Here is a 20,924-nt window from a genome sequence, read left to right on the forward strand (position 1 = left end):
CATAGGGGACAACAGCTGTGCAATGGATATTTGATGAGGATGTTTTTATTCATGATGGCTCGGTAGCGTGGGAGGAGATAGTTGCATTATATGAGCCACTTCCAGCTATATTATCAGGGATTGTTGGGGGCTTGCTATGCCCTGATCGATGGTCACATGGACTAGCCATGGGTTGGGGCCAGGTGATAGAGAAAATGGTGACTGAGGGGACCTTCTTTGCATGGGGACCATGCGTTCTGGTACATTTATATCGGGATCTGTATGAGGTAGTGTATCGAGAGACGAGTTCTCTAGGAGTTGGGATCACTCTATTGCATCTTTGAGCATGAGAGCACCTACCTGTGGCACGACTTGTTAGTCTGATATTTAGGGCAGTAGATCAGCCCTATGTGTACATGTACAAAGGTATGATAAGTCAGCCCCACCTGGGGAAGTTAGAGTGGTGGCATCGGGCATTAGATGATTTAGATATAGTGATATGGAGGCCCTATATTGAGTGTGAGCCCTGAGATGATGATACAGAGGCCTTGCCTAATGTATTTATGACACGATACTTGATTGGTAGGATATCTTACAATGTGGAGAGATAGGTACCTGACAGAGTGATGAGATAGTTCGCTCGGAGGTAGGGATTTCCAAGTGGATCAGGGGAGTATGCACGAGCGGTATGGAAAAGATTCCAGTGGGGGACAGTGTTACAGTATGATCAGGACTTAGCGAAGTTTCAGACTTTACAGGCGAGACCATGGTATATGAGGTTGGGGATTGTAGATGCAGGGGTTGCAAATGAGTACACACAGTATATTACTGCACATCCTATTCCACGTATATCGGATCTGGCGGAGCCGATTCTAGCTTTTGAGGATGAGAGGAGACAGAGATGGAGGAGGAGAGGAGGTTGAGGACTTGTAGTAGATGGATGAGGAGGTGGTGAGGGAGGTGGTGGTGGAGGAGGAGGAGGAGGAGGTGGTGGAGGGGTTGGTGGTGGTGGATTTGGAGGTGGGGGTGGATTTGGAGGTGGAGGTGGTGGAGGAGAGTGGTTATAGCGGATAGGGAGAGGCGAGAAGCCGTTGCGACTGTCACATGGTCCTTTGATGCAAGGAGGAGTCAGATTAGGTGGTAGGGATATGAGGGAGGGAGAGGCACCTATGGATATGGGAGAGGGAGCTATTGAAGGAGGAGATGTACGGGAGTGTGTCCTATTATATATGTAAAATCGTCTTACAGCAGCCAAGGCACGGGTGGAGGAGATAGAGGTAGAGGTTGCAGCTAGAGATGTTCAGTTGTTTGCACGGGAGTCAGAGTTGACTGTAGTGCTACGAGAGAGAGATGATGTGGTGGAGAGATTGATGGAGCTACAGGAGAGAGTACAAGTTAGGGTAGGAGCACAAGATTCTACTGGGGATGTGATGAGGGAGATATGGTGAGCTCAGGCAGAGATAGAGTACTGGCGGGGTTTATATGAGCAGGCGGTGCCATCCAGTCAGCGGGCACTGAGCTATTCATAGATGCGTCGAGCGAGATCAAAGCAGTCTGAGAGGATGTAGAGCAGTGGTGGTGTGATGGGTCCTCCACGGCGAGATAGTGTAGGTGGTGTAGGGGGTAGTGGGGGAGCAAGTGGTGATGGTGGTGCAACATCTGGCCAGAGTGCCATTTGAGAGAGCTTGATGTATTTTATTACATTGTCATTTTGGACTGTGACTTGGATGGCTCTTGGTAGCCGATATTTTTGACATCATTGTACTCTGATACATGCATGTTTTTGCGAGATGATATATGATGTGATATATGAGGAGATCCCCTATTTTGTGATGATATGCATGTTGATGAAATGTATGGGTTTATGCAGGATGATGAGTTTATGATTTATGATTAGATGGATGTTTTTACTTGTTAGATGTATATGATGATGAGATGATTTCTATATGAATGCTATGATGATGTTATGATGTCTATATGCATGTTTATGAATGTGATGCTAACATGTGGATGTAGGTTAATATATGTATGACGTGTCGTTGTAATACTTTATGTATGCAATTTCTTGAAGATGGCGTATGCAAAATGATGAATGAATGATGTTGACTATGAGATAGATAGTAATGGATTGAATGGTTTATGTAAATGTGTATAGATGGTTAAAAATGCATGACAAATGGATAAACGAATGGCGATTCAAATGTTTATGTGATGATTTTAAATGAATGCACTTTGTAAAATGTATAAACAAATGTTTATGTTATGATTTTAAATGACTAAGTGAAATGATAATGCAACTAAGGGAGAATGAATAACTGCACCTTAATGCAATTAAAAGGATAATGAATGCATCTTAATGAATTCTAGATGAAAGCTTTTAAGATGAGAATGAAATGAATGAGTAGAAGAAAATACTAAATGGATAGATGAATGTACTTAACTAATGGGTAGATAAATAAATGCAAATGAATGCAACTAAATGAATCTCGATGAATGTATTGTAAACAAACTTAAATGATGATGAATGATTTTGAATGATGTAAGGATGCTAATCTAAGTGATAATGATTGCAACTAAATGATATTAAATGCACTTAAATGAATATCTAAAATGGAAGAAATGAACCTTTATGCAAGTAAATGATAATGAACTAGATGCATTTAAATGCAACTAAATATAATAGAATGATGATATCATGTGTTCATGATAGATGAATGCAAGTTTGGTGAGAATTTGCATGATGCACTGATGACGTATCAGAGAACTCCGTCATGATTGTATCCAAGGCCAATTCATATTTAAATAATTCCTCATATTTTAAACTTGTTCACACTTGCATATAAAACTATAAATATGAATAATGAAAGAGTAAATGATGAACACAAGAAACAAGTTCAAACATTAGTGTTAGCAATCACAAATTAAATACTAAGCAAGCATATCAAGAGAGATACTAAATAAGAAATGGAAAGCATGCAAAGACAAAAGAGGTAAACTAAACTCCTCCAAATGTTGACCAAAACATTCATAGTGGCTCCTCCATTGTTCCTCTCCTTTGCAAGTTCCCAAATGAGTGTAGCTCTCAGTAGCTTTTTGCACTATTTTTGGATGTCTTATGGAGATTCAAGATTGTGATATAAAGGCTCGTGAAAATGCAAAGATGAACAAGCTAAAAATGAGATATTATCTAATCTAGTGTTGATTTTAGTCCAAAAGAGTAAATGTAAATGATTATGCTAAATGCTCTCTAAATTTCACTATAGTTTAAATGCATACAAGTTTTTCAGGATCAAGATTATGAAGAAATGGGCTCTATTTATAAGTAAAATGGAGCAATGGATGGTTGAGATTGAGTAATCTCAACAAGGGTCAGGATTGATGGGCTTATGATCCATGTGAGGGCTTTCAACCCAATCCCAGGATGATAAATGTCAACAAGAGATGGGTTGAAAGGAGAGGGAATAAGCATTAAATGCTTGACATGACTTGAGGGTTAACTTGGGAGGTAAGGTTAATGTTGAGTTGAAAGAATAAAGCCATTATCCAATAAATAATGTCTTTATCCAATTAATAAACTTTGTGCAAGAGTTAGTGAGGATAGCCATGGTCAAAGCAATAAATGCTTGAAGAGAACCATGGGTTAAATGAGGGTTGAGTTAGAGGTAAAGTCTCTAACCATGGGAGCAAGTGGATTTAACCATAAATGGTTATGTAAGAAGCATTAGTGGTTTGGAAGACTTTAGGGGTTCGCTTGATGAACACATAAAGCATTAAATGTTTTTTAAAGACTTTGGAGGCTTTGAGAAGTGACTTCAAGTTGCTTAAGAATGTGACAATATTTAGGAAATGGATTAGGCTAATTATGAATGATTAGAAAGTGGTTAGAAGGGTCTAGAAGGGGATTTTAGGATTGCAAGTGGATTTGGTGGGTGAGAGAAAATAGGATTTAAATTAAAATAAAATTAATTTATTCCAACTTGTGGTTGCAACTTGCATTTGTAGGAGAATGCAAGTGGGGGGGATTTAATGATTTAAATAAATGTTTTATTTATTTATTTAAAAGAAGAAAGTGGGTTAAATTAAATAAATAGGATTTATTCATTTAATTGATTATGAATTTGGTATGATGAATTAATTGAAATAAATTGAATAATTTATTTAATTTATAGGAGAATGATTGAAGATGGATTAATTAAATGTTAATTTAATTAACTGTTGGCTAGTGGGTTTTTAATCAAATAAATAGTAAATATTCATTTATTAAAATGGACATATTTATGTGACTACATTTGCCCCTCTTTGAGATGGTGCGGTTTATCACGTCGTTTCAAAGAAAGAAAAAATAGTTGTGAAGAAATATGCCCCATAAATGTTAATTTAGTGGGTGATATGCCCCTTCGAGACATGGGCCGATTTTTTTTGAAAAATCAGGCGATCTCTTGAAAAAGGACGAGAAGTGGAGGGGACGTAGAATACAAGAATTTAGAAGTTAGGGTGAAAGAATGGGAGAAAACAGAGTGAATGTGAAGAAACGACAAGCCAATGAGTACCCATAGGTGATGCAGGAGATACAGTACAAATGTGGTGTGACCTTTTGATTGATGTTATACAATTGATCAAAATTAGTTGGACAATCTGGTGCACTTGGTTTAATTGCCCCGGTCGAGTCAAAGCATGACAATTGATGTCAGTTGTTTGCTTGGACAAGATAAAGTCTGAGTAAGTGAATCAAAGTGACCTATTGGTGACTTAGACAATTGATGTAATTCTCCGATGAAGTCAAGGTATATGAAGCAAATTACTCGTTGAGACTTAGACAGTTGATGTAATTGTCCGTTGTGATTGTGTTGGATTGATTAAGAAATTGATAGTGTGCTTGGGATGGATGGTTGTGGTGAAACATAGCAACCCCATTGAGACTAGGTCATTATGAGAAATGCTTATTGTAGTCTAGGTTTGCCATGATCGATTACCTGTTGAAACCTGAAGACACTTGATCGGAGTATCTATTGATAGTCTAGGTGTGTGTGAGTCAATGTACCTGTGCAGATAGAGTAACTTGCTTCATTGGGTTGATGGGAACCGATGAAGGGATTATGATGAGGACCTAGATGGGGAGGGTGAGTGGGGATTCGATGTTAGATAGAAGATATGGAGGACCTAGGACCCATTCCTATGGAAGAAGATCAAAAAAATAGAGTATGGATCCATTGTCATTACTATGTATGAATGATATGCAACTATTTATGAATGTATGGATGGATGGAATGCAACGGAATGCAATATATATGGATGAGATGAAATGACGATCCATAGTGCTTTATTTTTCATCATCGAGCATGGTAGTATCAATCTTGGATGAGGCAGTAGGAACAAGATTTGGAGCATTGTACTTGTAAGCAAGTAGTATAGATAAATAATATGGACCCTCCATTCTGGTTCATGTGCAAATGGTCGAGGTATACACTGTAGTCAGTAAGCCATAGTGATCCATGACTAGATTTTTGCATATGATCATGTAGCTTAGTGAACTTCCCATGTAGACACCATTAGTACATGCCCCAGAACTTCATTGGAATAATTCACAAACAATAAACAAAACGATACTTAGGAACCACCCTGGCTACTCTAATCACTTGTGGATATCCCGAAGTAGCGTAGGAACTAGATATAAATGAATAAATAACTAACAAACTGACCAAGTATTTGATAGTTTAAACAAAATTTTCTTGTCAAAGAAAATGTTATCATGTCTTTGTTTTGGTAAGGAAAGATGCATCCTTGTTAAGACAATTGTGTACCTGTGTTGATTGATTTGATTGATTTGATAAGTGATCATCATTGGAGTAGCTCAAAATGTTGGTTTGATGTTTGTTGCGATGCATATGTACAAAGGATTTCATGTGTTGCCATGTTTTTGATTGATTTTTTGATGTTTTATGATGTTTTTGGATTTTGAGTTATTTTTTAATGTTTTTTTGGTTTTGTGAGAGTTTTGAATGAAGAACTCAATGAATCACAAGTAATGCAGAAACCACTTCCATCAATAGGTTAAGAGCATTGCCCCTAGTTTAGACAAGACTATGAAAAAGCAAGATGCAAGACGCATGAAGTACTATCCTTGATTGTAGATCAATAACAATCCATGGTTTGACTGATGGATGAGTGGATGTAATGAATGTGATCGCAACAAATCTAAAAGAAAATGGAGCTATAGCCTTTATGAGTGACACCTGTTTGCCAGTTTTTCACCATCATACTTACCCAAAGTGCCACCAAAGTGGTTGTTCACCATTTGGATGCATGATTTTTCTTTACTATTTTGATTTTTTTTTGTATTTTCTTTAGGACATTTATTTGAATGTTTTTGGTTTTTTTCCAATATGTATTGGAGCCTGATGCTTTGTACAGCTTATGTATGAAACTATTTGAGGTGCATGTTGTTGATTGGATCTGCTAGCGGTTCTCCTTCTGAAGTAGCCAACTGATATGCCTCGGACCCAAATACAACAGTGATAACATATGGACCCAACCGGTTTGATTCAAAATTTTCCTGATGTTCTCTATTTGGTTGGTTACGAGGATTCTCTCGAAGAACAAGATCACCTACCTCAAATGTACGAGGTCTAACTCGATGATTATAGCTTCTGCTCATGCGTTGTTGATAGGCTTTGAGGTGGTTGTATGCAACTTGTCGCCTTTCATCAAGTAGTTCCAAGTCTTGAAGATGGGAGACTTGGTATGCTTCATCATCTATCAGATTATGAAAGGCAACCCGTAGAGATGGTTTCTCCACCTTAATAGGAAGGATGGCTTCTGCGCCATATACTAGTGAGTAGGGAGTTGCACCTGTAGGGATTCAAATTCTAGTTCAATACGCCCATAGTGCTGGATTTAATTGAATGTGCCAATCATGACTGACATCAATGACTGTCTTCTTGAGGATTCTCAATATGTTCTTGTTCGATGCTTCAGCTTGACCATTGCCTTGTGGGTAATAGGGAGTGGAAAAGCGGTGTTGGATGTGAAACTTCTCACAGAGCTCATGAACATCCCGATTTTTAAAAGGAATCCCGTTATCTGTGATGATGGACATGGGTACACCATACCGATAGATCATGTAATTAAGGATGAATGAGGTGATCTTCTTGCAGGTGACTTGGGTAAGTGGGACAACTTTGATCCACTTTGTGAAGTATTCAGTGGCGGTAATGATGAATTTGTGGTCATTGGATGAAGATGGATGAATTTTACCCACAAGGTCAAGTCCCCATTGACAAAAGGGCCATGGTGTTGTGATTGGTTGTAATTCCTGTGTTGGTGCATGTATCAGGTCTCCATGAACTTGACATTTTTTGCATTTTCTGACAAAATAGTAGGAGTTTTTTTCCATGGACGACCAATAGTATCCAACATGCATGATCTTCTTTGCTAGTAAAGGACCACTTGAGTGAGTCCCACAAATTCCTTCATGTACCTCTTCCAAGGCCTTTGTTGTCTCATCCTATTCCAAACATCGAAGGAGAGTAGCATCAAGACTGCATCGGTATAGGGTTTCAACAATAATGGTGTATCGAGCTGTTTGGCGAATGAAGGTTTTGTGTTGGCTATTCGATTGGTTAGGAGGAAGTGTGTGATCACGTAGATAGGTGTAGAACTCATCGTACCATGGGGATTTGGAACTGACAAGGTGACATATCATCTCGGATTCGGGGATATCATAAGCGGGAATCCAAAGTTGTTCTACCAAGAACTCATAGCGTGTTGAATTCTGTGGAAGATCTAGGAGAGATGCAATGGTAGCCATGGCGTCAGCAGCTCGATTCTGATCTTTGGGTATCTGTTCAAAGGTGATAGCAGTAAATGATGTTTTTAAATTGTCCACCATTTTCTTGTACGACATGAGTTTATCATCCTTGGTCTCATATTCGTCCGTGACTTATTAGATGACTAGTTGGGAGTTGCCATATAGCTGTAGCTCTTTTAGTTTCCATTGTATGGCTAGCCTAAGTCCTGTGATCAAGGCCTCATATTCTGCTATGTTGTTTGTACATGGAAAAGTTAGCTTGTAAGACTTCGGGATGCTGTCACCTTGAGGTGTGACAAACATAATGCTTGCCCCCGAGCCATGTCTAGTATATGAGCCATCAAATTATAGTTTCCATGGTTGTGTTGTTGTGATCATGAAGATCTCTTCATCTGGAAAATTGGAAACAAGAGGATGATCACATGCGAGGGGTGCATCGGCCAACTCATCGGAAATAACTTGGCCCTTAATAGCCTTACGGTCCACATACTCGATGTCAAACTCACTTAGAATCATCACCCATTTGGCCAAGTGGCCTATCAATGCTGCTTTGCTGAGTGAGTACTTTAGTGGATCAATCTTTGCAATGAGTTGTACTTTATGTGTTAACAGGTAGTGCCTCAGTTTAGTGGCTGCCAAGATTATTGCTAGGCAAGCTCACTCAATAGGGGTGTAATCGAGTTCATAGCCAACCAGTGTGTGAGATATATAGTATATAGCACATTCTTTCCGTTCTACATTGTGTTGAGCCAACAGTACTCCTAATGTTGTATTAGTAGCTGAAAGATAGAGCAATAGAGGTCTACTTGGATCTAGTGGGATCAACAATGGTGTATTCATGAGATAGTCCTTAAGCATCTGGAATTCTTGCTGGCATAAGATATCCCATTGAAAGTGGATGTTTTTCTGTAACAGGTGTGTAAATGAGTGACACTTATCTGCTAGTTGTTCAATGAGTCTTCAAATGGATTGTAGCCACCTTTGTAATTTCCTTAGCTGACTGATGTTCTTTGGAGGTGGCATGTCCATGATTGCTTTGACCTTTGCTGGATTGACCTCAATGCCTTTACTTGAGATAATGTATCCTAGAAGCTTCCTGAGGTTACTCCAAAGACACATTTCTTTGGGTTGAGTCGAACATGATATTGTTCTAGTCTGCCAAAGATTTTATCTAATATTGCAAGATGACTGTCTCTTGTTAATGATTTTGCCAATAAGTCATCGACATAATCTTCCATTATGGTATGCATCATATCATAAAAGATGGTGTTCATTGCTCTTTGATAGGTTGCCCTTGCATTCTTTAGACCAAAAGGCATTACATTCCAACAGTATGTTCCCCATGGACATGTGAAGGCGGCTTTATGTTGATTCTCTAGAGTGATCTTTATCTGGTTGTACCTTTAAAAGCCATCCATGAGAGAAAGAATGGCATGTCCTATTGTTAGGTCCACAATCATGTCAATGTTTGGTAGGGGGAAGTCATCCTTAGGACATGTCTTGTTTAGATCTCTAAAGTCAGTATAGATACGGATGCCCCCATTTGGTTTGCCGACAGGTACAATGTTGGTGATCCAATCTGCATAATCGATTGGTCGGATGAAACCAACATCCCGGAGTTTCTTAAGTTCTGTTTTGACTAGTACCACAATCTGGGGGTGCATCTTGTGAAGCTTCTGTTTGATAGGCTTAGCTCCTTTAGCCACGGTGAGGTGATGCATGACCAAATTAGGATCGAGACCAGGTATGTTTGCATATGACCATGCAAAGTTGATCTGATGCTTCTAGAAGAATTCTACAAACTTAGGTTGTTCCTTTGGAGTTAAAAGAGATACCAGATGTATTTGGTGAGGAGGCTCAGGAGTCCCCACATTGAATTCTTCTGTTTCCTTGATGAGGATTGTTGATCATTCCTGATTTGTACTAGAAGGGAGAATGTCAAACCTTTCATCCGTAGGCGCCTCAGAGAGGTTTTCACCATTGGATATGCTCTTTCTTTTTACTTTTTTGGGATCAAAAAATGCCACAGTGTGGTTTTCACTTGAAGATCCATGTTTTAGTGTTATATTTTTGCAACTGAAAGGTTTGGCATCTGCCCCGAAGTATGTTGCACTATTAAGTTCAATGGTGAATCCATCTTTGTGATCCCCGCTTGGTATGTTATCCCGTATTTCCAAAAAGTCAATGATCGCCTCATCATTTTGGAAGTGGTCAAGGCATGGGGGATTTGGTTGGTTCCATTCAATGAGTTCAGGATGGATAATGGGCATTACCTCATCGATCGGGTTAAGTTCATAAGATGTGTCAATGAGGGTTAAGACATTGTGGTGAAGGTCATTGATGGAACTCTCCCTGTCAGAATCAGGTGTAGGATGTGACGTAGGGTTTGTGGAAGGTGTTTCCAATTCAGGAACCCAAGAGGTTTTAATCTGTGCTTCTCTGTAAATAGGGATTTCTTTGCAAGGTGGAGGTGGTGATGCTTCTTCCTCATCTGAAGTATAGAGATGTATGAAATCAAATTCCCACTCATGTGAGTTGGTCTTTGAGTCACTTTCCAACATCCGATTACTATACCAAACTGGGATACCTTTTGAGTTGAACACTGCAGATGTAATCAGCTGATGTACCTTTAGAGATGGAATGGTTGGTGCTGTGGGGAGGATTATTGGGATCAGTGAATCCGATACTGGGAGTATCAGCGTTATTGAATCTATCATTTCCGATGGAATTATCAGTGTTGTTGATACTGCTGGGGGTTCTGATACTGCTAAATGGTGTTGTTAATGCGGTTGTTGCTGCTGATGGGGTTGTTGGTTTGATTGGTGGGATGATTGGTGTTGTTGATATAGTCAAGGGTGGCCTCTTTAGATTATTAGGTTGATATAGAGGTTTGTTGGGTTTCCCTTTGAATCTAAGCTTAGGAAGAGTCTCTTTTTGAAAGCCTAATCCAGTGCTATAGTTAGGCTTTAATTCAGGCTGCAACGGCTTGTGTCATCCTTGCTTGCAAGGTCCCAAAGCACTCTAACCATCATAGCACATTCTTTGCATAATGGTACGGCCTTTTCCATAGTGATATGTGGGAAGCTTAGCTTGTGGGATTTCTATGGTGATAGGATATTTATAGATCCATTCTGCTAAGTCTTCATCTCTGGTCTCCTCTTTCTGACTCTTTCCAAGGATAAAAGGTGCCAAAATTCACTTTGGCTTGACCAGTGGTGCTTGAAGTAACCTTGAGGCTTACCATGAGTTCTAGGGGAAGTGGGTAGTTTCCCAACACAAAAGAGTTGGCTTAGATTATATTCCCTAGGACCTTCCTCTGCCATTTTCATTTCTAGCTTCTCTTGCTTTGGTATAGTGGTGATTGAACTGGAAAGAGAGGCTGGACTAACATATGATCTGGATGGGATAGCTTCTTTGTTGTTGGGAATGGTAACCTTTGGCTGATGGTTGATATTGTTACAATATGAAAATGGATTTGAATCACCAAGGATTGTAATTTCTACACCGTTATGAGGGAACTTGATACACTGGTGATAGGTGGATGAAACGACTTGCATGGTGTGTATCCAAGGTCTTGCTAACAACAAATTATACAGTAGAGGAAGGCCCAGAACTTGACACATGATGTGCTTCACCACTAGGCCCACTCGGATTGGTAACACAACTACTCCTTTTGAAGAATACTCCGCATCATCATAGGCTTTTATGGTTATCTTTTTGTGGGGGTCCACTAATTCAAATGCATATCCCAATGTTGTGACCAATTGTAATGTACATATATTTAGGCATGATCCATTGTCAATCAAGACTCGCTTGATCTTGTGTTGGTTGATAAATCCTTCAATATGGAGTTAGGTGTTATGAGGTTGTTGGAAGGATGTATTGCCGCTTTCAAAGAAAGTGAGACATGGTGATGACCTCAGATTACCAACCATAGCTTGAAATTGATCTGTATTTAGATTGGCAGGGACTGACGCCTCTTGGAGAGCTTGATCCAAGATTGTTTTATGACATGGGGATAAGCGCAAAATATCTAAGATGGATATAAGTGGGGCATCTTATCTAATTATTCCACAAGGTTATACTGCTTTGGGATGGAGATTGTGCCTTGTGGAGCTGCTTTAATGGTGATCTTGCTACGACGTGTAACAACATTGCAGGTAGGGCTTGGATCTTTGATGGTAATGGTTGCAATTTGTTCATTGGTGTCATATAAGTGATTCACAGTGTAATTATAGGCGGCTCACGTATAATCATTGGTATCTATGTTACATCCTAAAGTGGAAGGACCCCTTTGATCTTGTGATGGAAATGAATTCTTAAACATGAGATGATCATTATTTGATGTTTTTGGGTCATGTCCTTCAAATTCAATCTCTCCTCAGTCAATAAGATCATGAACAAGATCTTTCAATCTATGACAGTTACTTGTTTTATGCCCTTTCCCTTGATGGAATTCATAATGTTCATTATCCCTCCACCATGGAACTTTGACCCAAGGTTCGTAATTAGATGTCTTTGGTAAGGTCAGCAGATTTGAAGAGACAAATTGTCATAACACTGATTCAATAGGTTCCCCTAAGGGTGTGTATTGACATTTTGGTTTATAATTTTGTTGTCGTTGCCTCGGTTCCTCTTGCGGTGCATTGCATCCTTGATTTTGTGGAGGATCAACAGTGTTGTTTTTAGGAGGGGGATTTTCCCCTGCAAATCAGACCACAGGTTGTGCACTCATTATAGTCCTTGCATCTACAACCCCGTCATTGATGATGTTTTTGTTTTTATTCCAGAAGTTGGGTTTATCACTGTTAAAGTGTGGGCGAGGGCCATCTTTTTGTTCATTGTATTTCTTGATAAGTCCCTTTTTAATGAGGGCCTCACATTTTAACCCTTGGGTGATCACGTCATTAAAGGACTCTATGCCTTTCATGTCGAGATGGAATTCCATTTCTTCATTCAAGTTGGAAATAAATATTTCCACTAGCTCTTGTTTAGGTAGCTGAAGAGAACGTCTGCTAGACATTTGTCTCCATCATTGCAAGAAAGCTAAAAATAGCTCCCCTGGTTTTTGTTTGGTATTACATAGATCCGCCATGGTAACGTCACGTTCTATGTTGTGTGAATAATGTGCAATGAATTTCTGGATGAGTTCTTCAAATGTCCTAATGCTGCTTGTTAATCAGGAAAACCATTGTGTGGTTGTCCCTCCCAAACTTTGAGGAAAGAGGCGCATTAGATATGTGTCTTCATATGCCACTTCTAGGAAAGTTGAGTGAAATTCCCTAACATGATCTCTAAGGTCTCCTTTTCCTTGATACTTTTCAAACTTAGGTGTTTCAAACCCTTGTGGAAAAGGTGGCATATGTAGATTCCTATCAAATAGATAGGGACAAATATCATTAAGTGAAAACTGGGTAGTTTTCACACCACTGTGAAGTTGTTGGGCTAGATTCTCGACTTGCTGCCTCCACATGTCAATGTCATTAGGAAGAGGAGGAGGTGGGGGATTTCCTTGATTAAGGTCATATCTGAAGTTATCTTGACCTCTTCCACCCTCATTACGATTATGGTGTTCTGATGCTTGCCGTAATTGTGCAGTATCAAAATCAAAGGGTAGTTTGGCTCCCTCTTGAGCAAGTCTCAAAAAATGAGCATCAAAATTATTTTTGAGGATTTCATCGAAAAGTCGATTGAAGAGGGGGTTGTGTTCTACCCTTTCTATTGCTTTAGGAGTAGGAGTACTAGGATTTTCATCATTTGCATTTCCTTCAAGAGCTTCTTGGAATTCATTGAGATTTTCGTCCTCTTCCTCTTCGATTTCTAGTTGTATAGTCCTTGATCTGGTTTGAGCCATCTTGTTTGAAATTTTTTTTCGAAGTTTGGTGAAAATGATTATGAGTTGGTGATGGAATGAGAGATAAATGTTTGGTGAAGTGTTTAGCATATGGATCTCTTAACACTAAAGGTTTGATGTTACCAAAATCCTTCTAAGAATTACTTGTTGTGTTTGTTGACAATGTTTGAGATGATAAGGTATAGCAAAGTTTGAGATGTGTTATAGACCAAGATACCTAGTAATGAGAGGATGCACTTATAGACTAGTTTTAACCTGCATAGAAATGCTTCTTAGGATGAGTTTAGCCTAGATGCAGAGACACTCTAAAGAGTGGTGTGTTTTTTTGATTCAAGCAATATCTGAAAAGAACTTATGACAAGACCTCTTTATGTTTCGAGAGTTGGAATGGATTGATGATGTATGAATGTAAGAATGTATGGAATGTCAACTTTAGTAAAAACTTTTTGTTATATATGTGATAAATTCTTCCTCTTCTCTCTCGGGGGTTGGTGGTTTTTCTCAAGCTATGTTATATGTAATGTGGATGTCTGGAAAGAAGGCAGGATTGATTTTGTCTCCTTTGTTTGTATGATAACTCAAAGCTCTATATTGAGTAAAAGTTTTGTGCTTCAAAGACTCTTGATCAAACTCGTTAGATTTTCCTTGAAGATATAGACACATGTGATGCAAGAAGGCTCTATGTGAGACAAAAATTTGTCTATTGAGATAGAAAAATTTCCTTCTTTTGATGAAAGCCTTTGAGCTTAATGGTCTTTTCTTCAAATTGATATGTTGATGAAGATTCCTCTTTCTCAAAATGTGAAGGATGGTCATATAGTTTGATATCTTGTTTGCACTTTGTTTTGATTTTTTTAATTTTTTTTTGCCAAATGTTGGTTTTGAAAATTTTGTGTTGGATAAATACTTGTTTTTGAATTGGTTTTGATTTTCTTTGACAAGAAAACAAAGCAAGCACACAAACACAATAATGTTGCCTTAAAAGGCACAAATAAGTGTGGGTCTAAATCAACCCAATCTTTGAACTTTTTGACCCCTTTTCAAATGTTTTTGTGTGTTTTTCCAAAATCCTGAAGTCAGCTCAATTTATCACTAGTCTTGACACAAAATGAAGACACTTCAAACACATTTTATCCCTAAGGTCAAATGGCCAGTTGCGATAATTTCAGGCCACATCTTGATATTTCTTCAACTTTGGTAATACATACCTTATGAATCCCGTTGTAGTAGGTAAGGATGTGATATACTAAGTCTTGCGCAACAATAACAAATAGATGATCCCTATAATGGGGGAGTCACTACTTTCATCAGGCTACAAGTAACATTTCAAAAAGCTATGTTTCTACTCAAAGAAATATGTATGGTGAGTATCTTGGGAGAAAAACCATCTATTGTCTTGCACTGAATTTATCACAAATATCCTCAATCAATAGAACGGGTGGGTTTCTATATAAAAAGGTGTCTAGTAATGTTCGATGTTTTTGGACATAAGTTCATTCTGCAGTGACTCACTTAAGAGCCTTGTAACTTGTGGTGGGGCCCATTTATCTTTTTGGCAAGTTACATTGTAGGAACATCTATACCCAAGGCTACAACTTTTGCTCACACCTGATTTCTATAGTGGGTCGAAGGATTTACCGCGTGAGGTCATTCCCAAGAGTGATGTGTCTCTTGGCAGGCCTCTCTTAAAGATAAAATTTTGAGTGTTACTAACACTTTTCTCTTGCACCTAGGACCACAAAAGCCAAGGGAGAGGATAGTGTGTGTTAGAAGTAGGACCACTCGACAAAACTTTGCACAAGTGTGTCAATCACTGAAAACACTTGTTCTTTTTAATTGATTTTCATTGCAATGTGATCTAACTATTCAGAGATGTTGCTCCAACAATCATGGTGTTCTTTTTAACTTCAAAGGCAAAATGTTTTGTATTCTAAGAATTTGAAATCCTAGTCAATTGAATTGAGAACACATTTTTGCTTGAAGTAAAATTGCTTTGAACTTGAAGGAAAAATGGCTTGTTCTTTTTAAACTTTTCCCAAAACGAAGTGTGGATTGTGATTTCTTTAAGTTGATGCAAGAAATGAAATTTATGTTGTCTTATTTAAAAACCCAAAATAAAATGAATCCTAACTTGCAAAAAAAAATCAAATTTGTTGGGTTTGAGTTTTTGGTTTTTCTTAGTTTGCCAAAATGATGTTCTTTTTAAAGCTCCAAATTGAAAAGTGTGATTAATTTTAAAACCCAAATTGAAGTGAAGTAAATTCCTTTAAGCTACAATAGAAAGTGAATTTGTTTTAAACCCAATTTTAAAGACAAAGTTTTGCAAAAAAGAAACTCACTTTCCTAATCTAACTTTTTGAAAGATCTTGCAAAGGGGGTTAGTCCAAAAACCTGCACAAAAAGTAAACAGTTAGTAAAATCAAAATTTTTGGTGGGCTTCCACAAACCTAATTTTTTTGGTTACAAGGAATTTTTTTTTACAACTCTCTGTTACAATAGCGCTACTCTCTGTGAAAACATAAGCGCTATTTAACACAAAAGCGCTAAATAACAATCAAGAGCGCTAAAAAAAAAGACAAAAGCGCTAAAAAAACTCTGTCAGACATAATCAATTCTGTCAAACAGAGAGCCAAAAGCACTAAAACAAGAAACAATAGCGCTATCTAATGGTCAATAGCGCTAAAAGAAAGACGATAGTGTCAGGTGAGAGACGATAGCGCTAAAGTACCAACTTTCAAAGGCGCTAGAGCATGAACAAAAGTGCTAAAGCGCGACCTGTGTGTTAATTAAAACATGCAAAAAGTTAGTAGTTTTTGAAAAAATGATATCAGAAGGTTGCGTGTTCGATTCACGTCGGGTTCACCAAATGATGCTCAGCAAAAAGGATGGTTAGGATAAGTTATGCAAACACAAAAACACAAGAAACAAGTTCAAACGTTAGTGTTAGCAATCACAAATTAAATACTATCCTAAGCAAACATATCAAGAGAGATACTAAATAAAAAATGGAAAGCATGCAAAGACAAATGAGGTAAACTAAACTCCTCCAAATGCTGACCAAAACATTCTTAGTGGCTCCTCCCTTGTTCCTCTCCTCTCCAAGTTCCCAAATGAGTGTAGCTCTCAGTAGCTTTTTGCACTATTTTTTGGATGTCTTATGGAGATTCAAGATTGTGAAATAAAGGCTCATGAAAATGCAAACATGAACAAGCTAAAAATGAGATATTATCTAATCTAGTGTTGATTTTAGTCCAAAAGAATAAATGTAAATGATTATGTTAAATGCTCTCTAAATTTCACTATAGTTTAAATCCATACAAGTTTTCAGGATCTGGATTATGAAGAAACGGGCTCTATTTATAGGTAAAATAGAGCAATGGATGGTTGAGATTGAGTAATCTCAACAAGGGTCAGGATTGAAGGGCTTAAGATCCATGTGAGGAATTTCAATCCAATCCCAAGATGACAAATGTCAACAAGAGATGGGTTGAGAGGAGAGGGAATAAGCATTAAATGCTTGACATGACTTGAGGGTTAACTTGGGAGGTAAGGTTAATGTTGAATTGAAAGAATAAAGCTATTATCCAATAAATAATGTCTTTATCCAATGGATAAACTTTGTGCAAGAGTTAGTGAGGATAACCACGGTCAAAGCAATAAATGCTTGAAGAGACTCATGGGTTAAATGAGGGTTGAGGTAGAGGTAAAGTCTCTAACCATGGGAGCAAGTGGATTTAACCATAAATGGTTATTTAAGAGACATTAATGGTCAAGTAAGAGCCATTAGTGGTTTGGAAGACTTTATGAGTTAGCTTGTTGAACACATAAAACATTAAATGCTTTTCAAAGACTTTGGAGGTTTTGAGAAGTGACTTCAAGTTGCTTAGGAATGTGACAATATTTAGGAAATGAATTAGGCTAATTAGGAATGATTAGAAAGTGGTTAGAAGGGGATTTTAGGATTGCAAGTGGATTTGGTGGGTGAGGGAAAATAAGATTTAAAATAAAATAAAATTTATTTATTTCAACTTGTGGTTGCAATTCGCATTTGTAGGAGAATGCAAGTGGGGGGGGATTTAATGATTTAAATAAATATTTTATTTATTTATTTAAAAGAAGAAAGTGGTTTAAATTAAATAAATAGGATTTATTCATTTAATTGATTGTGAATTTGGTTTTGATGTCATGGAAATGGGGACAAGGCAACAACAAAGTTCAATGTTAATAAGTTAGTTTCAACCATAAAAACAAAACAAAGAACTAAAAACCATTCCAAACATATCAAGAGAGATTTCAAAAAGCATGAAAGAAGTTTAACAAAATAAAAGAAAGGAGAAGAGCCTCCCTAAGATGCTTCCATGATGCCTTTTGATGCTTCTCCCTTGTTTCTCTCCTCTCCAAGTCCCAAATGAGTGTAGCTCTCAGCTTTTAGCACTAGCCATGGATGCCATATGGAGATTCAAGATGGTTGAATATGATAAGCAAATGCTATGCAAGTGTAGATAGTGATGCTATGAGAAAGTTCTATGCTAATACCAATATAACAACAATACTCTAAAATGCTTCTCCTTTGCTTGAGGAGAAGGGTTCTATTTATAGAAGAAATAGGGAAATGAAGGGTTAAGATTGAGCAATCTTAACAAGGGTTAGGATTGAAAGTTGGGGATCCATGTGCACAATTGGCACCAATAAAATGGTGACAAGTGTCAACATAGGATTGGGTTGAGAGAAGAGGTTGGAGGCATTAAAGGCTTGAGAAGACCTCATGGTTATCTAGAAGGTAAGGGTCAAGTCTAAATTAAGATTACCCATTGGATTAAGAGTTAATCCAAGGATAAACCTTTGTGCAAATGTTTAAGAGATAATCATGGTCAAAGCATTAATGGCCTGATGAGACCTTTGGGTTGGGTAGAGGTTGAGTCAAAACAAATGTTTTAACCATGTGGGAGGGTTGAATTAACCATTAATGGTTATTGGAGACTTTGGGGATTAAGTGGTTGAAGGTTGGAAGCTTTCAAAGGTTATCCAAGACTTTGAGGGTTAATTTGTTGAACACACAAAGCATTAATTGCTTTTCAAAGACTTTGGAGTCTTTGAGAAGTGACTCCAATTTGCTTAGGAATGTGACAATATTTAGGGGATGGATTAGGCTAATTAGGAAGGGTTTAGAAGAATCTAGAAGGGGTTTAGGCATACAAGTGGATTTTGTAGGAAAATGCAAGTGGGAGAAATTTTGGTATTTTCAATTAAAATAAAATCATTTATTTCAATTAAATGGTGTAATTTGCATTTGGATAAATATTCAAATAAATATTAATTTATTTAAATGAGAAAATGAAGATAAAGCATTTAAATGCTTGAAGACTTTGAGGGAAACCATTAAAGGCTTGAAGACTTTAAGGAAAACCATTAAAGTCTTAAGAAGACTATAGAAGGAAGCCATCAAGTTTGAAGACTTTAAAGCCATCAAGTTTGAATACTTTAAGGGAAACCATTAAAGGTTTCAAGTGGGTGAGGATAAATAGGATTTTAAATAAATAATTTATTTAAAATAGTTGTGCAACTTGCTTTTGTAGGAAAATACAAGTGGGTGGAGGATAAAGGTGATTTAAATAAATTATTTATTTAAAATAATTGTGCAACTTGCTTTTGTAGGAAAATACAAGTGGGTGGAGGATAAAGGTGATTTAAATAAATGATTTATTTATTTAAATGTGAGAGGTGGGATTTTGGGGGATTTAAATAAATATTAATTTATTTAAATGTGAGAGGTGGGATTTTGGGGGATTTAAATAAATATTAATTTATTTAAATGTGAGAGAAGATTTAATTAAATAAATATGATTTATTTATTTAATTAATGGTCTGAATTTGGTTAAGTGAATTAAATCAAATAAATTGAATAATTTATTTAATTAATAGGAGAATAGGGTTAAGATGAATTAATTAAATATTAATTTAATTAATTATTAATTGATGGTTAAATAATCAAATAAATACTAAGTATTCATTTAATTAAGTGGACAAATTTATGTGACTACATTTGCCCCTCTTTGAGACGGTGCGGTTTATCGCGTCGTTTCAAAGAAAGAAAAATAGGTGTGAAGAAATGCCCCATAAAATATAAATTTAATGGGTGGTATGCCCCCTCGAGAGATGGGCCGAAATTTTTTGAAAAATCGGGCGATCTCTCGAAAAAGAATGAAAAGCGGAGGGGAGGTAGAATAGAAGAAATTAGAACTAATGATGAAAGAATGGGAGAAAATGGAGTGAATATGAAGAAACAACAAGCCAGCGAGTACCCTGAGGTCATGCAAGAGATACATAGCAGATGTAGTGTGGGGTTTTGATTGATGCTATACAATTGATCAAAATTGGTTGGACAATCTGGTGCAATCGGTTGAATTGCCCCGGTCAAGTCAAAGCGTGACAGTTGATGTCAGTTGGTCACTTGGACATGATAAAGTCTGAGTAAGTGAATCAAAGTGACCTGATGGTGACTTAGACAATTGATGTAATTGTCCGATGAAGTCAAGGTATATGAAGCAAAATACTCGTTGAGACGTAGACAATTGATGTAATTGTCCATTGGATTGTGTTTGATTGGTTGATCAATTGATAGTGTGTGCGTGTGATGGATGATTGTGGGGAATCATGGCAGCCCCGTTGAGACTAGGTCATTATGATAAATGCCTGATGTAGTCTAGGATTACCATAATCGATTACCTGTTGAGACCCGAAGATACTTGATCAGAGTATCTGTTGATAGTCTAGGTGTGTGGGAGTCGATGTATCTGTGTAGACAGAGTAACTTGCTTGATTGTGTGGATGAGTGAGGATGGGAAGCGATGAAGGGGTTAGGATGATGTTGATGATCAAGATAGGGAGGGTGAGGGGGGATTTGATGTTAGATAGAAGATATGGAGGACTAGGATCGAGTCCTATGGAAGAAGATGAGTAAAATAGAGTATGCATTATTATGACTACGTATGCATGATATGCAGCTATTATGAATGTATGGATGGGTGGAATGCAACGAAATGCAATATATACAGATGAGATGGAATGACGATCCATGGTGCTTTATTTTTCATCATTGAGCTTTAAAATGTTGGAAGAAAATACAAGCAACTTGACATAAAGATTCAAGATGACCAGAGTATTTCTTACATGGATTTTGATATAGCAAGTTAATACAAGCAACTTGATATAATGGATCAAGTTGACCTGAGTATTGCTTGCGGAACAGATAAGGATTATCTCCTTTCATGCATGACTTGGATC

This window comes from Cryptomeria japonica, chromosome 3 (assembly GCF_030272615.1).
Source record: "Cryptomeria japonica chromosome 3, Sugi_1.0, whole genome shotgun sequence".
NCBI classification, from domain to species: domain Eukaryota; kingdom Viridiplantae; phylum Streptophyta; class Pinopsida; order Cupressales; family Cupressaceae; genus Cryptomeria; species Cryptomeria japonica.